Below are 22,526 nucleotides of genomic sequence, written 5' to 3' on the forward strand. Positions count from 1 at the left end.
TCTCACGACACAACTACCCTCTCAACCACCACAACCACAATCTCTCACGACACAACTACCCTCTCAACCACCACAACAACAATCTCTCACGACACAACTACCCTCTCAACCACCACAACCACAATCTCTCACGACACAACTACCCTCTCAACCACCACAACCACAATCTCTCACGACACAACTATCCTCTCAACCACCACAACCACAATCTCTCGACACAACTACCCTCTCAACCACCACAACCACAATCTCTCACGACACAACTACCCTCTCAACCACCACAACAACAATCTCTCACGACACAACTACCCTCTCAACCACCACAACAACAATCTCTCACGACACAACTACCCTCTCAACCACCACAACCACAATCTCTCACGACACAACTACCCTCTCAACCACCACAACAACAATCTCTCACGACACAACTACCCTCTCAACCACCACAACAACAATCTCTCACGACACAACTACCCTCTCAACCACCACAACCACAATCTCTCACGACACAACTACCCTCTCAACCACCACAACCACAATCTCTCACGACACAACTATCCTCTCAACCACCACAACCACAATCTCTCGACACAACTACCCTCTCAACCACCACAACCACAATCTCTCACGACACAACTACCCTCTCAACCACCACAACAACAATCTCTCACGACACAACTACCCTCTCAACCACCACAACCACAATCTCTCACGACACAACTACCCTCTCAACCACCACAACCACAATCTCTCACGACACAACTACCCTCTCAACCACCACAACCACAATCTCTCACGACACAACTACCCTCTCAACCACCACAACAACAATCTCTCACGACACAACTACCCTCTCAACCACCACAACCACAATCTCTCACGACACAACTACCCTCTCAACCACCACAACAACAATCTCTCACGACACAACTACCCTCTCAACCACCACAACCACAATCTCTCACGACACAACTACCCTCTCAACCACCACAACAACAATCTCTCACGACACAACTACCCTCTCAACCACCACAACAACAATCTCTCACGACACACAGTTAGATCTCAATGAAGGATTTTAGACGAGAGAGAGAAAGGGAGAGAATTTGTCCCCCCCCCATTCCAAAAAAACTAAAGGTTAATGAAACAGAATAAATCTAAGAAAACACAGATTTATTCATGACAAAAAAAATGATTTTGTTTGTTTTACATATACACAAGTCAAGAGTACATTAAGTCCAGCTCAGAAATGTTACTTCCTCTTGGTCTCAAGTTTAAACGTTCAGATGTTAAGTTGATAATTTAGACATATGGCTTAGGGGACTGATTACCTCAAAGTCCTTCTGATACTCACTACTCTTCTTTGTATGGACTGATGAAGCCAGTGTGTGGCGAAACGTTTCCACAATAAACAAACCCAAGTGTTGTACAAGTGTCTAAATTATCGCAAAACTGATCAACGTAACAATTACGACAAACTCAAGATTCCCAACTCAAAGTTTGCGTGTAAGATCAAACACAAACTGACTGATGGCAAACTACTGTAAACACTTCATCACAAAATTAAGCAAACAAGACGTGTGTTGCATACCTTCCAACTCTTGTTTACAAAGTATCAAGTTTTTTTGTGTCTCCACAGATGGTTGCTTTCCAATATATATATATATATATATATATATATATATATATATATATATATATATATATATATATATATATATATATATATATATATATATATATATATATACATTAGCTGATTATGATATTATTAAATAAAAAATTGCTATAAACATAATTTTAAAAGGGGGTGGAGTGGTAAGCCAGTGGAAGGCCTCGGTCAGATGACCAAAATCTCCAGCTATGGGTCATCATTATGACTAAAACCTGCGTCAGGAAACATTTGTCCTGCTTCCTGACAAATCCTACCTAACCCATGACACTGTAAAACAAATAATTTACAGTAAAACAATATAAAAGCAAATTCCATTTACAACTTGGCCTCCCATCGCCCGTAAACAAACTCCAAGACTGCAAAAAAAAAATCCGTAAATCTACGTTAATTAGGGTTGTAAATGCCGTGCACCAGACCTGACAGCCCCGTCCAGTCAGAATGATTGTACATAAGTAAGAAGACTTTCACTAGTGCCAGTAGCAACACGAACAGTATAATGGAACGGATCACACTCATGTGTTCGTTGATGATCTCGGACATACTGTGGTAGGCCATCCTGTATGAAGGTAAGATTAATAGGCCTAAAAAAAGTGTCGCGTGAGAAGAATTTAGAAAAAAAATAAAAGAAAGAACTTTCCGAAACGTTTTTGAAGGTTTAAACGGCTACTTTTAACGCCTGTTAACGGTTTTAACGTTTATTAACGGTTTTAACGTTTATTAACGGTTTTATCGTCTACTAACAGTTTTAACGTCTATTAACGGTTTTAACGTCTATTAACGGTTTTAACGTCTACTGATTTTAAAACGTTAATCCGAAAGAACGTACCGAATCACCTAGTATCAACAAGATTCAAGTCTACTACCTTCCTCCTCTTCTGTACACAACAGAATTTCAAGAGAAACGACGATTTTTGAAAATAAAGGACATTTTCTGGTCAAAACAATACAAATCTCTTATAATGTGACGTAGATTTCATAGAAGCTAAATATGAGGACTTGTTTTAGCTTTAACTAGAGTAGCTAGCAGTAAAAATTCCTAATTTTTAAGTAAAAATTCCTAATTTTTAAGGGGATGGAAAGGTAAGCCAGTGGAAGGCATCGGTCAGATGACCAAAAGCTCCAGTGGTAGGCCACTCAAACCTCTAACGATGCTTCGTAAGACTGTTCAAAATTCCCTTCAAAGCAGAACTGACCAGAAAGAGGATCAACCAAGGGTTACCAATGCCCCTGACGTGAATATCTGCAAATGGAAGCTTAGACTGGTGTTGACAAGCCTAGTCGTTGCTAACACCCGATGAGGCAACTCTCCAGCAGTGTAAACTGTTATGTTAACATTCGCAGAAATATAACTCACGTCAAAGAGGCTTCATAATTTAGTTTATTCACACTGTCAAGAGAAACAAAAAAAAAATATATATGTATATATATATATATATATTCTCTCCTTTACAAATTCTCGTAATTAATTTCTCAAGATTACATAAATATTTCGGTTGTGTTTCAACATCACTGTCCCCAATATTACATTTCACAGTGAACCTCAAAATTATTCATTTAACACTGAACCTAGTTTCATTTAACACGGAACCTCGTTTCATTTAACACTGAACCTTGCTTCATTTAACACTGAACCTTGCTTCATTTAACACGGAACCTTGATTCATTTAACACTGAACTTAATTTCATTTAACACTGAACCTAGTTTCATTTAACACTGAACCTCGTTTCATTTAACACTGAGCCTAGTTTCATTTAACACTGAACCTAGTTTCATTTAACACTGAACCTCGTTTCATTTAACACTGAGCCTAGTTTCATTTAATACTGAACCTCGTTTCATTTAACACTGAGCCTAGTTTCATTTAACACTGAACCTCGTTTCATTTAACACTGAGCCTAGTTGAAATTAACACTGAACCTAGTTTCATTTAACACTGAACCTTGTTTCATTTAACACTGAACCTCGTTTCATTTAACACTGAGCCTAGTTGAAATTAACACTGAACCTAGTTTCATTTAACACTGAACCTCGTTTCATTTAACACTGAACCTAGTTTCATTTAACACTGAACCTCGTTTCATTTAACACTGAACCTTAAAATGTTTCAATACATTTATTTAACAACTAAGACTGAGTTTATTTCGGATTTTTTCTTGGAGATTTAAGCCATAATCATCCAAATTTATATTAGTTTTGGAGAAAGCCATAGATGAATTTCCTGAACGTTCAAATCCGTAGAAGAAACTGAGAATGTCTTCGGACGGTCAAAGCAGTTAAGAATGTTTTCTAAACGTTTTAAACTACGAAAAAAGTCCTTTAAACGTTCAAAGCCACCTCGAGAACAGCTTCTAAACGTCCAAAATCGCTTAAAAATGTCTTCTAAACGTTCTATAACAGAGAATAATATCTTTCGAACGTTCAAAACCACTTAAGAATGTCTTCTAAACGTTCTATACCAGAGCAGACTGTCTTCCAACTCTCAGAAAAAAAATGACTGAGGAAAGCACTGTGTAATCTCACTCAGTCAACACTATAATCCCTAACGGAAATTTTCGTGAAGTTTTGGATGAATCGCGTCACATTCTTAACATTCTATGAGAATTCTCAAGTAAGAATTCTTGCCAATTAACACAGAGAGAAGCAAAACAATTTGAGATCACCCGGGGAGGGTTAAATTTCCCCTGGTCCCCCGAGGACTGATAAGTAAATTTCCCGACACCTGGGCACTGTGGTTGGGGCGGATTTGGCCAAAAGACTCGTAAAACCCAGGTAAGAGCTGTTTTTGCCCTCCCTCTTTTGTCTGCTTCTCTTTGTTTCTCTGGTTTAACACTGGGTTTAAATACCGCTGGATTTTATTGGCTTTGGGTGGTGTTCCTGTTGCCTTTCGTAATTTTATTTGCTTAGACTTTTTTTCCTTGGGCTACCGTTTGTTCTATTCGTTTTGTTATGTTAGTTTCCTTATGGTGGTGATGCTTGTACTAGTGGTGGTGGTGGTTGAGGTGGTGCTGCAGCTGCTTCTGGCGGTGGTGAAGCTGATATTCTTGATGCTGCTGCTGGTGGTGGTGGTAGTGGAGATGCTGCTACTGGTGGTGATGGTGGTGGTGCTGGTGGTGCCTCGTTCTCGCACCACCAAAGAGCCAACGCCAGCCAAAACAGGAAGAGGAGAACGAGCCAAAACACACTAACTAGATGTGAAGAAATGCGAGGCTGTGACCTCAGTGTTTATCCTTCTCTCAGACCAACTCACAAAAACATCCATCTGCAGTAATAGCAATTATCATAATCGCTTCTCCTATCTACTTCCTCCTTTCCTACTCTTTCCTCTTATTAGTTCTTGCGCTTGAGACTTCCCGCACCTTTCACTCTTTAAATCGTATACATTTCAGAATACTCCAAAGCACATTAGTTTTTCCTCAGTGACAGAAGCCTAGACGTTGAATGGAGACTGTCTACTGGTAGAGTTGAGAGAGTCTGTCACTTTTCTTTGTGTCTTGAGCACTTTGTGTTGTTGTCTTTAAGATCTTTTGTTTGTGTGCTGAAGACTTGTTCCTGCGTCTTGAAGGCGTTGTGTGGTGAGACAGAGACTAGTTATATGTGTGAATATCTCACGGTCGTCGGGACGCGAGATATATTTCTCAGTGGAGTCTTTCTCCTTCCTTGAGACACAGGGAAAAAGACATCGTTGGGACTACGAGAGAAAATGACACAGGGAGAAATCTCTCCTCTCCTGCAGAAGTCTTTCCAGAAGAAGAGTCTTCGAAATTCCTTATCCTCGAAGAGACGATGCAGATTTCTCAAGAAACTGTGGAGAAGCCTTCGAAGAGACCACGAGAGAAGATGAGACAGAGAGAAATCCTTCCATACAGCAACAATGAAGGATATTTCCAGAGGTAAGCGACTTGGAAGTTCCTTAAGGCACCAGTTCCTGAGAGGCAAGAAGAGAACTTTCCCGCCTGAGGCAAGAAGAGAACTTTCTCACTTCTTCAGAGGCAAAAAGAGGCAAGAGGGCAGTGGTAGCACCTTGGCCTTCTGGTGTGGCACTAGTCAGTATCCACACTAGCTGGCACTGTCCTCTCCTCCCCCCCCCAACCCTTCTTTTTAGCTGAGGGTGGGAATGCATGTTTGGAGAGCGAGAGAGAGAGAGAGAGAGAGAGACATACAGACAGACAGACAGACAGACAGAGACAGAGACAGAGACAGAGAGAGAGAGAGAGAGAGAGAGAGAGAGAGAGAGAGAGAGTCATACAGACAGGTACTCCAGGTACAGACAGACAGACAGACAGAGAGATACAGAGAGACAGAATTATTGTAAGAAAAAAAATGAATATGGAACCAAGACGAGGAAGACAATAAGAGAGTGAGTGTAGCAGAGAGTGTAGCAGAGAGTGTAGCAGAGAGTGTAGCAGACAGTGTAGCAGAGTGTAGCAGAGAGTGTAGCAGAGAGTGTAGCAGAGAGTGTAGCAAAGAGTGTAGCAGAGAGTGTAGCAGAGTGTAGCAGAGAGTGTAGCAGAGTGTAGCAGAGAGTGTAGCAGAGAGTGTAGCAGAGAGTGTAGCAGAGAGTGTAGCAAAGAGTGTAGCAGAGAGTGTAGCAGAGTGTAGCAGAGAGTGTAGCAGAGAGTGTAGCAAAGAGTGTAGCAGAGAGTGTAGCAGAGAGTGTAGCAGAGAGTGTAGCAGAGAGTGTAGCAGAGAGTGTAGCAGAGAGTGTAGCAAAGAGTGTAGCAGAGAGTGTAGCAGAGAGTGTAGCAGAGAGTGTAGCAGAGAGTGTAGCAGAGAGTGTAGCAGAGAGTGTAGCAGAGAGTGTAGCAGAGTGTAGCAGAGAGTGTAGCAGAGTGTAGCAGAGAGTGCAGCAGAGAGTGTAGCAGAGAGTGAGTGTAGCAGAGTGTAGCAGAGAGTGTAGCAGAGTGTGTAGCAGAGAGTGTAGCAGAGTGAGTGTAGCACAGAGTGAGTGTAGCAGAGAGTGCAGCAGAGAGTGTAGCAGAGAGTGAGTGTAGCAGAGAGTGAGTGTAGCAGAGAGTGTAGCAGAGAGTGCAGCAGAGAGTGTAGCAGAGAGTGAGTGCAGCAGAGAGTGTAGCAGAGAGTGTAGCAGAGCGAGTGTAGCAGAGAGTGTAGCAGAGAGTGAGTGTAGCAGAGAGTGTAGCAGAGTGAGTGTAGCAGAGAGTGAGTGCAGCAGAGAGTGTAGCAGAGAGTGAGTGTAGCAGAGAGTGAGTGTAGCAGAGAGTGAGTGTAACAGAGAGTGTAGCAGAGTGAGTGTAGCAGAGTGAGTGTAGCAGAGAGTGCAGCAGAGAGTGTAGCAGAGAGTGAGTGTAGCAGAGAGTGAGTGTAGCAGAGAGTGTAGCAGAGAGTGCAGCAGAGAGTGTAGCAGAGAGTGAGTGCAGCAGAGAGTGTAGCAGAGTGTAGCAGAGCGAGTGTAGCAGAGAGTGTAGCAGAGAGTGAGTGTAGCAGAGAGTGTAGCAGAGTGAGTGTAGCAGAGAGTGAGTGCAGCAGAGAGTGTAGCAGAGAGTGAGTGTAGCAGAGAGTGAGTGTAGCAGAGAGTGAGTGTAGCAGAGAGTGTAGCAGAGTGAGTGTAGCAGAGTGAGTGTAGCAGAGATTGTAGCAGAGAGTGTAGCAGAGTGAGTGTAGCAGAGAGTGAGTGTAGCAGAGAGTGTAGCAGAGAGTGTAGCAGAGTGAGTGTGGCAGAGAGTGTAGCAGAGAGTGTAGCAGAGAGTGTAGCAGAGTGTAGCAGAGAGTGAGTGTAGCAGAGTGAGTGTAGCAGAGAGTGTAGGAGAGTGAGTGTAGCAGAGAGTGTAGCAGAGTGTAGCAGAGAGTGAGTGTAGCAGAGTGAGTGTAGCAGAGAGTGTAGCAGAGTGAGTGTAGCAGAGTGAGTATAGCAGAGTGAGTGTATCAGAGAGTGTAGCAGAGAGTGTAGCAGAATGAGTGTAGCAGAGAGTGTAGCAGAGAGTGTAGCAGAGAGTGTAGTAGAGTGAGTGTAGCAGAGAGTGTAGCAGAGAATGTAGCAGAGAGTGAGTGTAGCAGAGAGTGTAGCAGAAAGTGTAGCAGAGTGAGTGTAGCAGAGAGTGAGTGTAACAGAGAGTGTAGCAGAGAGTGTAGCAGAGTGAGTGTAGCAGAGAGTGTAGCAGAGAGTGTAGCAGAGTGAGTGTAGCAGAGAGTGTAGCAGAGTGAGTGTAGCATAGTGAGTGTAGCAGAGAGTGTAGCAGAGAGTGTAGCAGAGTGAGTGTAGCAGAGAGTGTAGCAGAGAGTGTAGCAGAGAGTGTAGCAGAGTGAGTGTAGCACAGAGTGTAGCAAAGTGAGTGTAGCAGTGTGTAGCAGAGAGTGTAGCAGAGTGAGTGTAGCAGAGAGTGTAGCAGAGAGTGTAGCAGAGTGAGTGTAGCAGAGAGTGTAGCAGCGAGTGTAGCAAAGAGTGTAGCAGAGAGTGTAGCAGAGTGAGTGTAGCAGAGAGTGTAGCAGAGAGTGTAGCAGAGAGTGTAGCAGAGAGTGTAGCAGACAGTGTAGCAGAGAGTGTAGCAGAGAGTGTAGCAGAGAGTGTAGCAAAGAGTGTAGCAGAGAGTGTAGCAGAGTGAGTGTAGCAGAGAGTGTAGCAGAGAGTGTAGCAGAGAGTGTAGCAAAGAGTGTAGCAGAGAGTGTAGCAGAGTGAGTGTAGCAGAGAGTGTAGCAGAGAGTGTAGCAGAGAGTGTAGCAAAGAGTGTAGCAGAGAGTGTAGCAGAGTGAGTGTAGCAGAGTGTAGCAGAGAGTGAGTGTAGCAGAGAGTGTAGCAGAGAGTGTAGCAGAGAGTGTAGCAAAGAGTGTAGCAGAGAGTGTAGCAGAGTGAGTGTAGCAGAGAGTGTAGCAGAGAGTGTAGCAGAGAGTGAGTGTAGCAGAGAGTGTAGCAGAGTGTAGCAGAGAGTGTAGCAAAGAGTGTAGCAGAGAGTGTAGCAGAGTGAGTGTAGCAGAGAGTGTAGCAGAGAGTGTAGCAGACAGTGTAGCAGAGAGTGTAGCAGAGAGTGTAGCAGAGAGTGTAGCAAAGAGTGTAGCAGAGAGTGTAGCAGAGTGAGTGTAGCAGAGAGTGTAGCAGAGAGTGTAGCAGAGAGTGTAGCAAAGAGTGTAGCAGAGAGTGTAGCAGAGTGAGTGTAGCAGAGAGTGTAGCAGAGAGTGTAGCAGAGAGTGTAGCAAAGAGTGTAGCAGAGAGTGTAGCAGAGTGAGTGTAGCAGAGTGTAGCAGAGAGTGAGTGTAGCAGAGAGTGTAGCAGAGAGTGTAGCAGAGAGTGTAGCAAAGAGTGTAGCAGAGAGTGTAGCAGAGTGAGTGTAGCAGAGAGTGTAGCAGAGAGTGTAGCAGAGAGTGAGTGTAGCAGAGAGTGTAGCAGAGTGTAGCAGAGAGTGTAGCAAAGAGTGTAGCAGAGAGTGTAGCAGAGTGAGTGTAACAGAGAGTGTAGCAGAGAGTGTAGCAGAGAGTGAGTGTAGCAGAGAGTGTAGCAGAGAGTGAGTGTAGCAGAGAGTGTAGCAGAGAGTGAGTGTAGCAGAGTGAGTGTAACAGAGCATACTACAAGTACCTCTGTGGTAGTGTCAGGATCAACTTGGCACTAGTTGGCACTTGTACTAGTCATGGTGGTGGTGGTGGTGGTGCTGGTGGTGGTGGCGGCGGTGGTACTACTTTCTACGTTCAAGGAAAATCATTAATGCCACCACCAGCACCCCATCAATGATACCACAAATAGTTCCAGTACCTACACCACCACTACCTGGGATACACAAAGTCTTCCTCCCGCATACCCACCTTGTGAGTATACCATGTGACTTTAAATACCACTTGCTCCTTTACAACCACTGCGGTATCCCTCAACATTACAACTACTGTGAAATCTCTCAACATTACACCAACTGTGGTATCCCTCTACAACCACTGTGGTATTCATCAACATTACAACCACTGAGGTATCTCTTAACATTACAACCATTGAGGTATCCCTCTACAACCATTGTGGTATTCATCAACATTACAACCACTGTGGTATCCTTCTACAACCACTGTGGTATCCCTCTACAACCACTGTGGTATCCCTCTACAACCACTGTGGTATCCCTCTACAACCACTGTGGTATCCCTCCACAACCAATGTGGTATCCCTCTACAATCACTGTGGTATCCCTCTACAACCACTGTGGTATCCCACTACAATCACTGTGGTATCCCTCTACAACCACTGTGGTATCCCTCTACAACCACTGTGGTATCCCTCTACAACCACTATCCCTCTACAACCACTGTGGTATCCCTCTACAACCACTGTGGTATCCCTCTACAACCACTTTGGTATCCCTCTACAACCAGTGGTATCCCTCTACAACCACTGTGGTATCCCTCTACCACTGTGGTATCCCTCTACAACCACTGTGGTATCCCTCCACAACCAATGTGGTATCCCTCTACAATCACTGTGGTATCCCTCTACAACCACTGTGGTATCCCACTACAATCACTGTGGTATCCCTCTACAACTACTGTGGTATCCCTCTACAACCACTGTGGTATCCCTCTACAACCACTCTTGTATCCCTCTACAACCACTGTGGTATCCCTCTACAACCACTGTGGTATCCCTCCACAACTAATGTGGTATCCCTCTACAACCACTGCGGTATCATACTACAATCACTGTGGTATCCCTCTACAACCACTGTGGTATCCCTCTACAACCACTGTGGTATCCCTCTACAACAACTGTTGTATCCCTCTACAACCACTGTGGTATCCCTCTACAATCACTGTGGTATCCCTCTACAACAACTGTGGTATCCCTCTACAACCACTGTGGTAACCCACTACAACCACTGTGGTAGCCCTCTACAACCACTGTGGTAACCCACTACAACCACTGTGGTAGCCCTCTACAACCACTGTGGTAACCCACTATAACCACTGTGGTAGCCCTCTACAACCACTGTGGTAACCCACTACAACCACTGTGGTAACCCACTACAACCACTGTGGTAGCCCTCTACAACCACTGTGGTAACCCACTACAACCACTGTGGTAGCCCTCTACAACCACTGTGGTAACCCACTATAACCACTGTGGTAGCCCTCTACAACCACTGTGGTAACCCACTACAACCACTGTGGTAACCCACTACAACCACTGTGGTAACCCACTACAACCACTGTGGTAACCCACTACAACCACTGTGGTAACCCACTACAACCACTGTGGTATCCCACTACAACCACTGTGGTAGCCCTCTACAACCACTGCTATCGTAGGGGTTCTTAAATGGAGATATCGAGGGTTGAAGGTAGACACACTTGTTGGATGGTAACGATATATTGTCAGACTGTGATGATGGGAAATGGAGCCCAGCCTCTGCCTGTCCTAGCCTGGATGTCTACGCCGACTGAGGGGGAGGCAGAGGTACGAACCTACACATGCGCATCCCGTGACGTCACACAAAGTCACAGGCCTACAAGGGATCTCCTATCTAAAGCACATGGATGATACTAATATGCTACGCTATATAACACAGAGATCAGCAACTATGCTGACACTGCGGTATCCCTCTATAACCACTGTGGTATCCCTCTACAACCACTGTGGTATCCCTCTACAACCACTGTAGTATCCCTCTACAACCACTGTGGTATCCCTCTACAATCACTGTGGTATCCCACTACAATCACTGTGGTATCCCACTACAATCACTGTGGTATCCCTCTACAACCACTGTGGTATCCCTCTACAACCACTGTGGTATCCCTCTACAACCACTGTGGAATACCTCTACAACCACTGTGGTATCCCTCTACAACCACTGTGGTATCCCACTACAATCACTGTGGTATCCCACTACAATCACTGTGGTATCCCTCTACAACCACTGTGGTATCTCTCTACAACCACTGTGGTATCTCTCTACAACCACTGTGGTATCCCTCTACAATCACTGTGGTATCCCTCTACAACCACTATGGTATCCCTCTACAACCACTTTGGTATCCCTCTACAACCACTGTGGTATACCTCTACAACCACTTTGGTATCCCTCTACAACCACTGTGGTATCCCTCTACAACCACTTTGGTATCCCTCTACAACCACTGTGGTATACCTCTACAACCACTGTGGTATCCTTCTACAACCACTGTGGTATCCCTCTACAACCACTGTAGTATCCCTCTACAATCACTGTGGTATCCCACTACAATCACTGTGGTATCCCATTACAATCACTGTCGTATCCCTCTACAACCACTGTGGTATCTCTCTACAACCACCGTGGTATCTCTCTACAATCACTGTGGTATCCCTCTACAACCACTGTGGTATCCCTCTACAACCACTGTGGTATCCCTCTACAACCACTGTGGTATCCCTCTACAACCACTGTAGTATCCCTCTACAACCACTGTGGTATCCCTCTACAACCACTGTGGTATACCTCTACAACCACTGTGGTATCCCTCTACAACCACTGTAGTATCCCTCTACAACCACTGTGGTATCCCTCTACAACCACTGTGGTATCCCTCTACAACCACTGTAGTATCCCTCTACAACCACTGTGGTATCCCTCTACAATCACTGTGGTATCCCACTACAATCACTGTGGTATCCCACTACAATCACTGTGGTATCCCTCTACAACCACTGTGGTATCCCTCTACAACCACTGTGGTATCCCTCTACAACCACTGTGGAATACCTCTACAACCACTGTGGTATCCCTCTACAACCACTGTGGTATCCCACTACAATCACTGTGGTATCCCACTACAATCACTGTGGTATCCCTCTACAACCACTGTGGTATCTCTCTACAACCACTGTGGTATCTCTCTACAACCACTGTGGTATCCCTCTACAATCACTGTGGTATCCCTCTACAACCACTATGGTATCCCTCTACAACCACTTTGGTATCCCTCTACAACCACTGTGGTATACCTCTACAACCACTTTGGTATCCCTCTACAACCACTGTGGTATCCCTCTACAACCACTTTGGTATCCCTCTACAACCACTGTGGTATACCTCTACAACCACTGTGGTATCCTTCTACAACCACTGTGGTATCCCTCTACAACCACTGTAGTATCCCTCTACAATCACTGTGGTATCCCACTACAATCACTGTGGTATCCCATTACAATCACTGTCGTATCCCTCTACAACCACTGTGGTATCTCTCTACAACCACCGTGGTATCTCTCTACAATCACTGTGGTATCCCTCTACAACCACTGTGGTATCCCTCTACAACCACTGTGGTATCCCTCTACAACCACTGTGGTATCCCTCTACAACCACTGTAGTATCCCTCTACAACCACTGTGGTATCCCTCTACAACCACTGTGGTATACCTCTACAACCACTGTGGTATCCCTCTACAACCACTGTAGTATCCCTCTACAACCACTGTGGTATCCCTCTACAACCACTGTGGTATCCCTCTACAACCACTGTAGTATCCCTCTACAACCACTGTGGTATCCCTTTACAACCACTGTGGTATCCCTCTACAACCACTGTAGTATCCCTCTACAACCACTGTGGCATCCCTCTACAACCACTGTGATATCCCTCTACAACCACTGTGGTATCCCTCTACAACCACTGTGGTATCCCTCTACAACCACTGTGGTATCCCTCTAGAACCACTGTGGTATCCCTCTACAACCACTGTAGTATCCCTCTACAACCACTGTGGTATCCCTCTACAACCACTGTGGTATCCCTCTGCAACACTATGGTATCCCTCTACAACCACTGTAGTATCCCTCTACAACCACTGTAGTATCCCTCTACAACCAATGTGGTATCCCTCTACAACCACTGTAGTATCCCTCTACAACCACTGTGGTATCCCTCTACAACCACTGTGGTATCCCTCTACAACCACTGTGGTATCCCTCTACAACCACTGGTATCCCTCTACAACCACTGTGGTATCCCTCTACAACCACTGTGGTATCCCTCTACAACCACTGTGGTATCCCTCTACAACCACTGTGGTATGCCTCTACAACCACTGTGGTATCCCTCTACAACCACTGTGGTATCCCTCTACAACCACTGTGGTATCCCTCTACAACCAGTGCTATCCCTCTACAACCACTGTGGTATCCCTCTACAACCACTGTGGTATCCCTCTACAACCACTGTGGTATCCCTCTACAACCACTGTGGTATCCCTCTACAACCACTGTGGTATCCCTCTACAACCACTGTGGTATCCCTCTACAACCACTGTGGTATCCCTCTACAACCAGTGCTATCCCTCTACAACCACTGTGGTATCCCTCTACAACCACTGTGGTATCCCTCTACAACCAGTGCTATCCCTCTACAACCACTGTGGTATCCCTCTACAACCACTGTGGTATCCCTCTACAACCACTGTGGTATCCCTCTACAACCACTGTGGTATCCCTCTACAACCACTGTGGTAACCCTCTACAACCACTGTGGTAACCCTCTACAACCAGTGCTATCCCTCTACAACCACTGTGGTATCCCTCTACAACCACTGTGGTATCCCTCTACAACCAGTGCTATCCCTCTACAACCACTGTGGTATCCCTCTACAACCACTGTGGTATCCCTCTACAACCACTGTGGTATCCCTCTACAACCACTGTAGTATCCCTCTACAACCACTGTGGTATCCCTCTACAACCACTGTGGTATCCCTCTACAACCACTGTGGTATCCCTCTACAACCAGCGCTATCCCTCTACAACCAGCGCTATCCCTCTACAACCACTGTGGTATCCCTCTACAACCACTGTGGTATCCCTCTACAACCACTGTGGTATCCCTCTACAACCACTGTGGTATCCCTCTACAACCACTGTGGTATCCCTCTACAACCACTGTGGTATCCCTCTGCAACACTATGGTATCCCTCTACAACCACTGTAGTATCCCTCTACAACCACTGTAGTATCCCTCTACAACCAATGTGGTATCCCTCTACAACCACTGTAGTATCCCTCTACAACCACTGTGGTATCCCTCTACAACCACTGTGGTATCCCTCTACAACCACTGTGGTATCCCTCTACAACCACTGTGGTATCCCTCTACAACCACTGTGGTATCCCTCTACAACCACTGTGGTATCGCTCTACACCCACTGGGGTATCCCCTCTACAACCACTGTGGTATCCTCTCTACTACAACCACTGTTGTATCCCTCTACAACCACTGTGGTATCCCTCTACAGCCAGTGCTATCCCTCTACAACCACTGTGGTATCCCTCTACAACCACTGTGGTATCCCTCTACAACCAGTGCTATCCCTCTACAACCACTGTGGTATCCCTCTACAACCACTGTGGTATCCCTCTACAACCACTGTGGTATCCCTCTACAACCACTGTGGTATCCCTCTACAACCACTGTGGTATCCCTCTACAACCAGTGCTATCCCTCTACAACCACTGTGGTATCCCTCTACAACCACTGTGGTATCCCTCTACAACCAGTGCTATCCCTCTACAACCACTGTGGTATCCCTCTACAACCACTGTGGTATCCCTCTACAACCAGTGCTATCCCTCTACAACCACTGTGGTATCCCTCTACAACCACTGTGGTATCCCTCTACAACCACTGTGGTATCCCTCTATAACCACTGTGGTATCCCTCTTCAACCACTGTGGTAACCCTCTACAACCACTGTGGTAACCCTCTACAACCAGTGCTATCCCTCTACAACCACTGTGGTATCCCTCTACAACCACTGTGGTATCCCTCTACAACCACTGTGGTATCCCTCTACAACCACTGTAGTATCCCTCTACAACCACTGTGGTATCCCTCTACAACCACTGTGGTATCCCTCTACAACCACTGTGGTATCCCTCTACAACCAGTGCTATCCCTCTACAACCACTGTGGTATCCCTCTACAACCACTGTGGTATCCCTCTACAACCACTGTGGTATCCCTCTACAACCACTGTGGTATCCCTCTACAACCACTGTGGTATCCCTCTACAACCACTGTGGTATCCCTCTACAACCACTGTGGTATCCCTCTACAACCACTGTGGTATCCCTCTACAACCACTGTGGTATCCCTCTACAACCACTGTAGTATCCCTCTACAACCACTGTGGTATCCCTCTACAACCACTGTGGTATCCCTCTACAACCACTGCAGTATCCCTCTACAACCACTGTGGTATCCCTCTACAACCACTGTGGTATCCCTCTACAACCACTGTGGTATCCCTCTACAACCACTGTGGTATCCCTCTACAACCACTGTGGTATCCCTCTACAACCACTGTGGTATCCCTCTACAACCACTGTGGTATCCCTCTACAACCACTGTGGTATCCCTCTACAACCACTGTAGTATCCCTCTACAACCACTGTGGTATCCCTCTACAACCACTGTGGTATCCCTCTACAACCACTGTGGTATCCCTCTACAACCACTGTGGTATCCCTCTACAACCACTGTGGTATCCCTCTACAACCACTGTGGTATCCCTCTACAACCACTGTGGTATCCCTCTACAACCACTGTGGTATCCCTCTACAACCACTGTGGTATCCCTCTACAACCACTGTGGTATCCCTCTACAACCACTGTAGTATCCCTCTACAACCACTGTGGTATCCCTTTACAACCACTGTGGTATCCCTCTACAACCACTGTAGTATCCCTCTACAACCACTGTGGTATCCCTCTACAACCACTGTGGTATCCCTCTACAACCACTGTGGTATCCCTCTACAACCACTGTGGTATCCCTCTACAACCACTGTGGTATCCCTCTACAACCACTGTGGTATCCCTCTACAACCACTGTAGTGTCCCTCTACAACCACTGTGGTATCCCTCTACAACCACTGTGGTATCCCTCTACAACCACTGTGGTATCCCTCTACAACCACTGTGGTATCCCTCTACAACCACTGTGGTATCCCTCTACAACCACTGTGGTATCCCTCTACAACCACTGTGGTATCCCTCTACAACCACTGTGGTATCCCTCTACAACCACTGTGGTATCCCTCTACAACCACTGTGGTATCTCTCTTATTTTTGCTCTTAAAATCTTGTTTGTTTTCTTCTTCCTCGGATCAAAGTTGATTCCTTTAACCCCGCCCCCAGTGGAGGGGAGAGAGAGATCACCGCCCTTACGGGTTTAGCGAGTCACTCTCTTGGCATGTTCGAGTCCTTGTTTTTTTCTACTGTCTTTGTTTGTATTTGTTTAATTTTCCATTGTCTTCGTTTACGTTTGTTTGTTTGTTTATACTGTCTTTGTCTGCATTTCTTTATTTTGCTGTTGTTTGCGTCTACATATTCTATTGGTTACACGCGTTTGTTTTAGTTGTTTTTGTTTGTTTGTTTGTTTGTAATTCTGCTATACTTCGTTACCTGTTTTTTCTCTCTCTCTTAACACCTCCCCATCCCTCTCTCTCTCCAATCTCTCTCTCTTTCTCTCCATCTCTGTCTCTCTCCCCATCTCTCTCCTTCCTATCCTCCTCCCCTCCCATTCCCCAACACAAACTGGGGGAAATTGCCCCCTCCCTCCCTCCCCCCACAGTGAGTAATTTGGCGTGGGAGATAAATTAGCGTCGACATCTTGTTTTTGTGACCTCCAAAAATGTTGCCTTGGTCACGTCTCTCAGCTGATCCTCTCCCCAGCTGGTCCTCTCCCAGCTGATCCTCTCCCCAGCTGGTCTTCTCCCAGCTGGTCCTCTCCCAGCTGTAAGTGTGTGTGTGTGTGTGTGTATCTCAGTGTATACACCCTGAGAAGTGTATATATCTCAGTGTATATCCAGTGAGAGATGTCTGTATTTCACTGTATATATATATATATATATATATATATATATATATATATATATATATATATATATATATATATATATATATATATATATATATATATATGAAGTGTGTATCTGCGCATACACACTAGATATACGCCTCTCGGTGTATACACACACAGATATACACGCCACTCTGTGTATACACACAGATATATACACTACTCAAATGTGTCATTTCCTTGTCAAAGCGATTCTGGCACCGATTCCTTCAGTAAATGGAAGTCAACCCTCCTTATTCCTCGACCACAACAGCCTAACAAACCTCGAATCAACGACCTTATTGTTACGAATGACGAACGAGGGCCACACGAACGTCCTCTCTTTCATCTAAACATCGCACGATACTTAGAATCAACTACTGCTACGAATGACGAAGGCCACACGAACGTCCTCTCTTTCGTTTAAACACCGCAAAATGTTTAGAATCAACTATTGCTACGAATGACGAACGAAGGCCACACGAACGTCCTCTCTTTCGTCCAAATACCTTACGACAGCGTGCTTGCTGTCTTAACGTGGCATCTCTCCAAAAATACCTGGGTGAGAGGACCACGAAGGAATTATTCCTTTTTTTTTTGCCCAGGTGTGTGTGTGTGTGTGTGTGTCTGGGCAGCAGGATAGGATCGGCAGGAGAGGGATTTACGCATGCTTTAAAAGTAATCCGAGTGGCGGCACGGGGAATTGGATTCCTTGCCTGCGATTCACTACTGTTACTCCACACTTGAAATTTTCGTCCGCTTAGAGAGTCAAGGAGCCAGAGCTCACGTTGTGGCTCTTCCCAAAGCCCATGAAATAGCTTCAGAGAGTACAACAAGTGACTTTGAGAGTGCTAGGGCAACTCTCAGAGCTCAAAATCGCTTCATCCCAGAGCTCACACCTAAATTTGGAGCTTAAAGTTGAAAAAAAGCTTTTAAAACACAGAAATGAGCCCTTGAGTTACGAAGCTTCTGCCGGGGCTCAAACAAGGCTACCAGCTACTAGCGTTTAAAATATCTCAGAGTGCAACATTGGCTCATACAGCCCCTTAAAAAATGGCTCTCAGAAGATCCCTAAAGTGCCTCTCTGAGTTCAAAGTATCTGACAGAATTAAAAAATAGATCCCAGAAAATAAATCTGTCTCTCTTTCTCTCTCTCTCTCTCTCTCTCTCTCTCTCTCTCTACTGGAGCTTCGCAAACTTACTCAACAGAGAAAAACACTCCACCACGTTCACGCGACGTAATATCAACAACAGCACCACCAACAGCAATTGCAACAACAGCAGCAGCAACAACAACAGCACCTTATCAAGAAACATAACAGACAGCAACAGAGCCACAACAACAGCAGTTGCAGCAACAGGAGGCAGCAATAACAGCAAACAGAACAGGAGCAGCAACAACAGCATCTTATCAGCAAACATATCAGACAGCAACAGAACCGCAACAACAGCAGTCACAGCAACAGGAGCACCAGCAGTAGCAGTAACAACAGCAACGGTAACAATAACGAAAACAGCCGCCATTAGTAGAAAAACAAAGCAAAAACAAACATGAGCAAACAAAAATAAAAGGAAGCGTAGAAAAACGGGAGAAAACGCAGACAGGAAAAACGAAACAGGGCAGAGAGATGGAAGATAAGAAGCAAGAAAAGAGAAAGCGAGAGAAAGAAGAGAGGGGAGAAAAATAGAGAGAACGAAAGAAGAGAGATAGGTGTGAGAGTGTAAGTGTGTGTGTGTGGGAGATTGTCTCAAGTGTTTTAAGAGACTCCAGGGAGCATTTAAGAGGATCGGATCCCACGCCAGCAATCACAAGGTGTTTTATGTGTCATAAACACTCCGTGAACTGCTTATTGGTGAGGATAATAATACAACTGTTGCTGTAGGAGCAGCTGTTGTAGTGGTGGTTATTGTGATAGTTGTTACTGTTATTGTTATTAGTAGTAGTACTAGAAGAAATAACAGCAGTAGTAGCAGTAGCAGTAATAGTAACAATAGCAGTAGTAGTAGCATCCCCTCCAGACGCACCGTAGATGGTGGTGCGTCTGAGGGGGTGTGAACCACCTGTGCAGCCTCTGGGTTGTTGGCCAACTGTGCCCACAGTACTCTATTCTGGTACAGTAGTTTGTCACACTACGCGGTAATGATAGTGATACAGGAGTCACAGAGTAGTGTTAGCGAAGTTATAGTAGTAGTAACAGCAGTCTGTGTTAGTGGTAGCAGTAGTGTATGCAGTCTAAGAACAAGGAACAACAAGAAAAAGAATCAGTGCAGGAGAGCTAATGGTACACGAAGGAGGGACACTAATGGGACAGGACTCACCTAGGCAGAAGAAAGAAAACACCACGAAAATATAGGAGAGGAGAAGAGGCAGGGAGAGGAGGAGGAGGAGGAGATGAAGTCAAGTCACGAGTGTTCTATAGTTAGGAGCATTTGACAATGTAATGAGAAAAGAAGGCTTCTACGGAGACAATGCCTTGAGTAAGATTCATTTTAGGAAAGTTGTGTGTAAGGGATGCTGCCTCAACAAAATGGCGTCTATGAAGGCTAGAAGAAAGGTAGACAGTCTTGATAGAGGACCAGTCAATAAGATGACTGTGATCTCTGACATGAAGAAGGGTAGACAGTCTTGACAGAGGACCGGTCGATAACATGACTGTGATGAAACATGACAGAAAAGAACACTGTTAGTGTTGGCAAATCTCACACATCTTTTGTGCTCTTTAAGTCTGCCCAGAAACAGAGAGCAGCCAGTTGCTCCAATGTACCGGAGGGAACAAGAGAAGCAGTAAACTCCGAAAACATCAATAGCAGGAGGAGAGGTACGAAGGGAGTTCTGGCGAAAAGTAAGGTTGTTGTCTAAGGAACAGAGAGAGAGGGCTGTTAAGATTTGAGAGAATGGAAATATAGCGAAGGGAAAGAACAGATTTCGCAAGAGCAGAGTTTAAGAGAGAACAAAGTCCGTTTAGCACATAAGAGGCAAAGTTGATGAAATTGGAAAGGTAGCCAAGATAAGAGTAGAAAAGATTGAGAGAGAGAGAGAGAGAGGTCGACAACCTCTCTCTCCCCTTCACCCATCCACTCACAATGTGACGTAATTGAAATCAGTCTAAAAACAAAAAAAGAAAATTTTGTGACATGGAGGCAGAAAGTTCTGACTTAGAGTTTTAAAATAAATAAATAAATAAATAAATATATATATATATATATATATATATATATATATATATATATATATATATATATATATATATATATACATACATATATATACATATATATACATATATATATATATATATATATATATATATATATATATATATATATATATATATATATATATATATATATATATATATATATAAACAATATTCTTGAAAATTTCCCGTACGAACAGAACTTGGAAAGACCAGGTTTTAATATCCTTGGTTTATTTTTTCCCTACAGTTTTATTAAGTTCCAGCCAGAGTTTATGTGGTTTTAGAATAATCGAAAAAAAAATATGAATGCTGATATATTTTTAAAGACGATTTTAGAATATTAGAGACCAGGAGGACAAGTTAGAGACCAGGAGGACAAGTTAGAGACCAGGAGGACAAGTTAGAGACCAGGAGGACAAGTCAGAGACCAGGAGGACAAGTTAGAGACCAGGAGGACAAGTTAGAGACCAGGAGGACAAGTTAGAGACCAGGAGGACAAGTCAGAGACCAGGAGGACAAGTTAGAGACCAGGAAAACAAGTTAGAGACCAGGAGGACAAGTTAGAGACCAGGAGGACAAGTTAGAGACCAGGAGGACAAGTTAGAGACCAGGAGGACAAGTTAGAGACCAGGAGGACAAGTTAGAGACCACGAGGACAAGTTAGAGACCAGGAGGACAAGTTAGAGACCAGGAGGACAAGTTAGAGACCAGGAGGACAAGTTAGAGACCAGGAGGACAAGTTAGAGACCAGGAGGACAAGTTAGAGACCAGGAGGACAAGTTAGAGACCAGGAGGACAAGTTAGAGACCAGGAGGACAAGTTAGAGACCAGGAGGACAAGTTAGAGACCAGGAGGACAAGTTAGAGACCAGGAGGACAAGTTAGAGACCAGGAGGACAAGTTAGAGACCAGGAGGACAAGTTAGAGACCAGGAGGACAAGTTAGAGACCAGGAGGACAAGTTAGAGACCAGGAGGACAAGTTAGAGACCAGGAGGACAAGTTAGAGACCAGGAGGACAAGTTAGAGACCAGGAGGACAAGTCAGAGACCAGGAGGACAAGTCAGAGACCAGGAGGACAAGTTAGAGACCAGGAGGACAAGTTAGAGACCAGGAGGACAAGTTAGAGACCAGGAGGACAAGTTAGAGACCAGGAGGACAAGTTAGAGACCAGGAGGACAAGTTAGAGACCAGGAGGACAAGTTAGAGACCAGGAGGACAAGTTAGAGACCAGGAGGACAAGTTAGAGACCAGGAGGACAAGTTAGAGACCAGGAGGACAAGTTAGAGACCAGGAGGACAAGTCAGAGACCAGGAGGACAAGTCAGAGACCAGGAGGACAAGTTAGAGACCAGGAGGACAAGTTAGAGACCAGGAGGACAAGTCAGAGACCAGGAGGACAAGTTAGAGACCAGGAGGACAAGTTAGAGACCAGGAGGACAAGTTAGAGACCAGGAGGACAAGTTAGAGACCAGGAGGACAAGTTAGAGACCAGGAGGACAAGTTAGAGACCAGGAGGACAAGTTAGAGACCAGGAGGACAAGTTAGAGACCAGGAGGACAAGTTAGAGACCAGGAGGACAAGTTAGAGACCAGGAGGACAAGTTAGAGACCAGGAGGACAAGTTAGAGACCAGGAGGACAAGTTAGAGACCAGGAGGACAAGTTAGAGACCAGGAGGACAAGTTAGAGACCAGGAGGACAAGTTAGAGACCAGGAGGACAAGTTAGAGACCAGGAGGACAAGTTAGAGACCAGGAGGACAAGTTAGAGACCACGAGGACAAGTTAGAGACCAGGAGGACAAGTTAGAGACCAGGAGGACAAGTTAGAGACCAGGAGGACAAGTTAGAGAC

The 22,526-nt window shown here is 45.1% G+C and overlaps 1 protein-coding gene and 1 long non-coding RNA gene across 11 annotated transcripts in view; both read right to left on the reverse strand.

The window, feature by feature from the left end:
* The window catches only part of Obsc (Obscurin), a gene marked incomplete at its 5' end in the record, with an annotated part of 440,143 nt that overhangs the window by 107,681 nt on the left and 309,936 nt on the right, over positions 1-22,526 (reverse strand).
* Positions 1,160-5,733, reverse strand: LOC138852373 (uncharacterized). Its single transcript, XR_011391700.1, has 2 exons — positions 3,311-5,733; positions 1,160-3,244 (listed from the first exon to the last, which is right to left on the reverse strand). It is a non-coding gene; the product is annotated as an uncharacterized lncRNA (long non-coding RNA).

The sequence above is a fragment of the Cherax quadricarinatus genome, chromosome 7 (assembly GCF_038502225.1).
Source record: "Cherax quadricarinatus isolate ZL_2023a chromosome 7, ASM3850222v1, whole genome shotgun sequence".
Lineage (NCBI taxonomy): Eukaryota > Metazoa > Arthropoda > Malacostraca > Decapoda > Parastacidae > Cherax > Cherax quadricarinatus.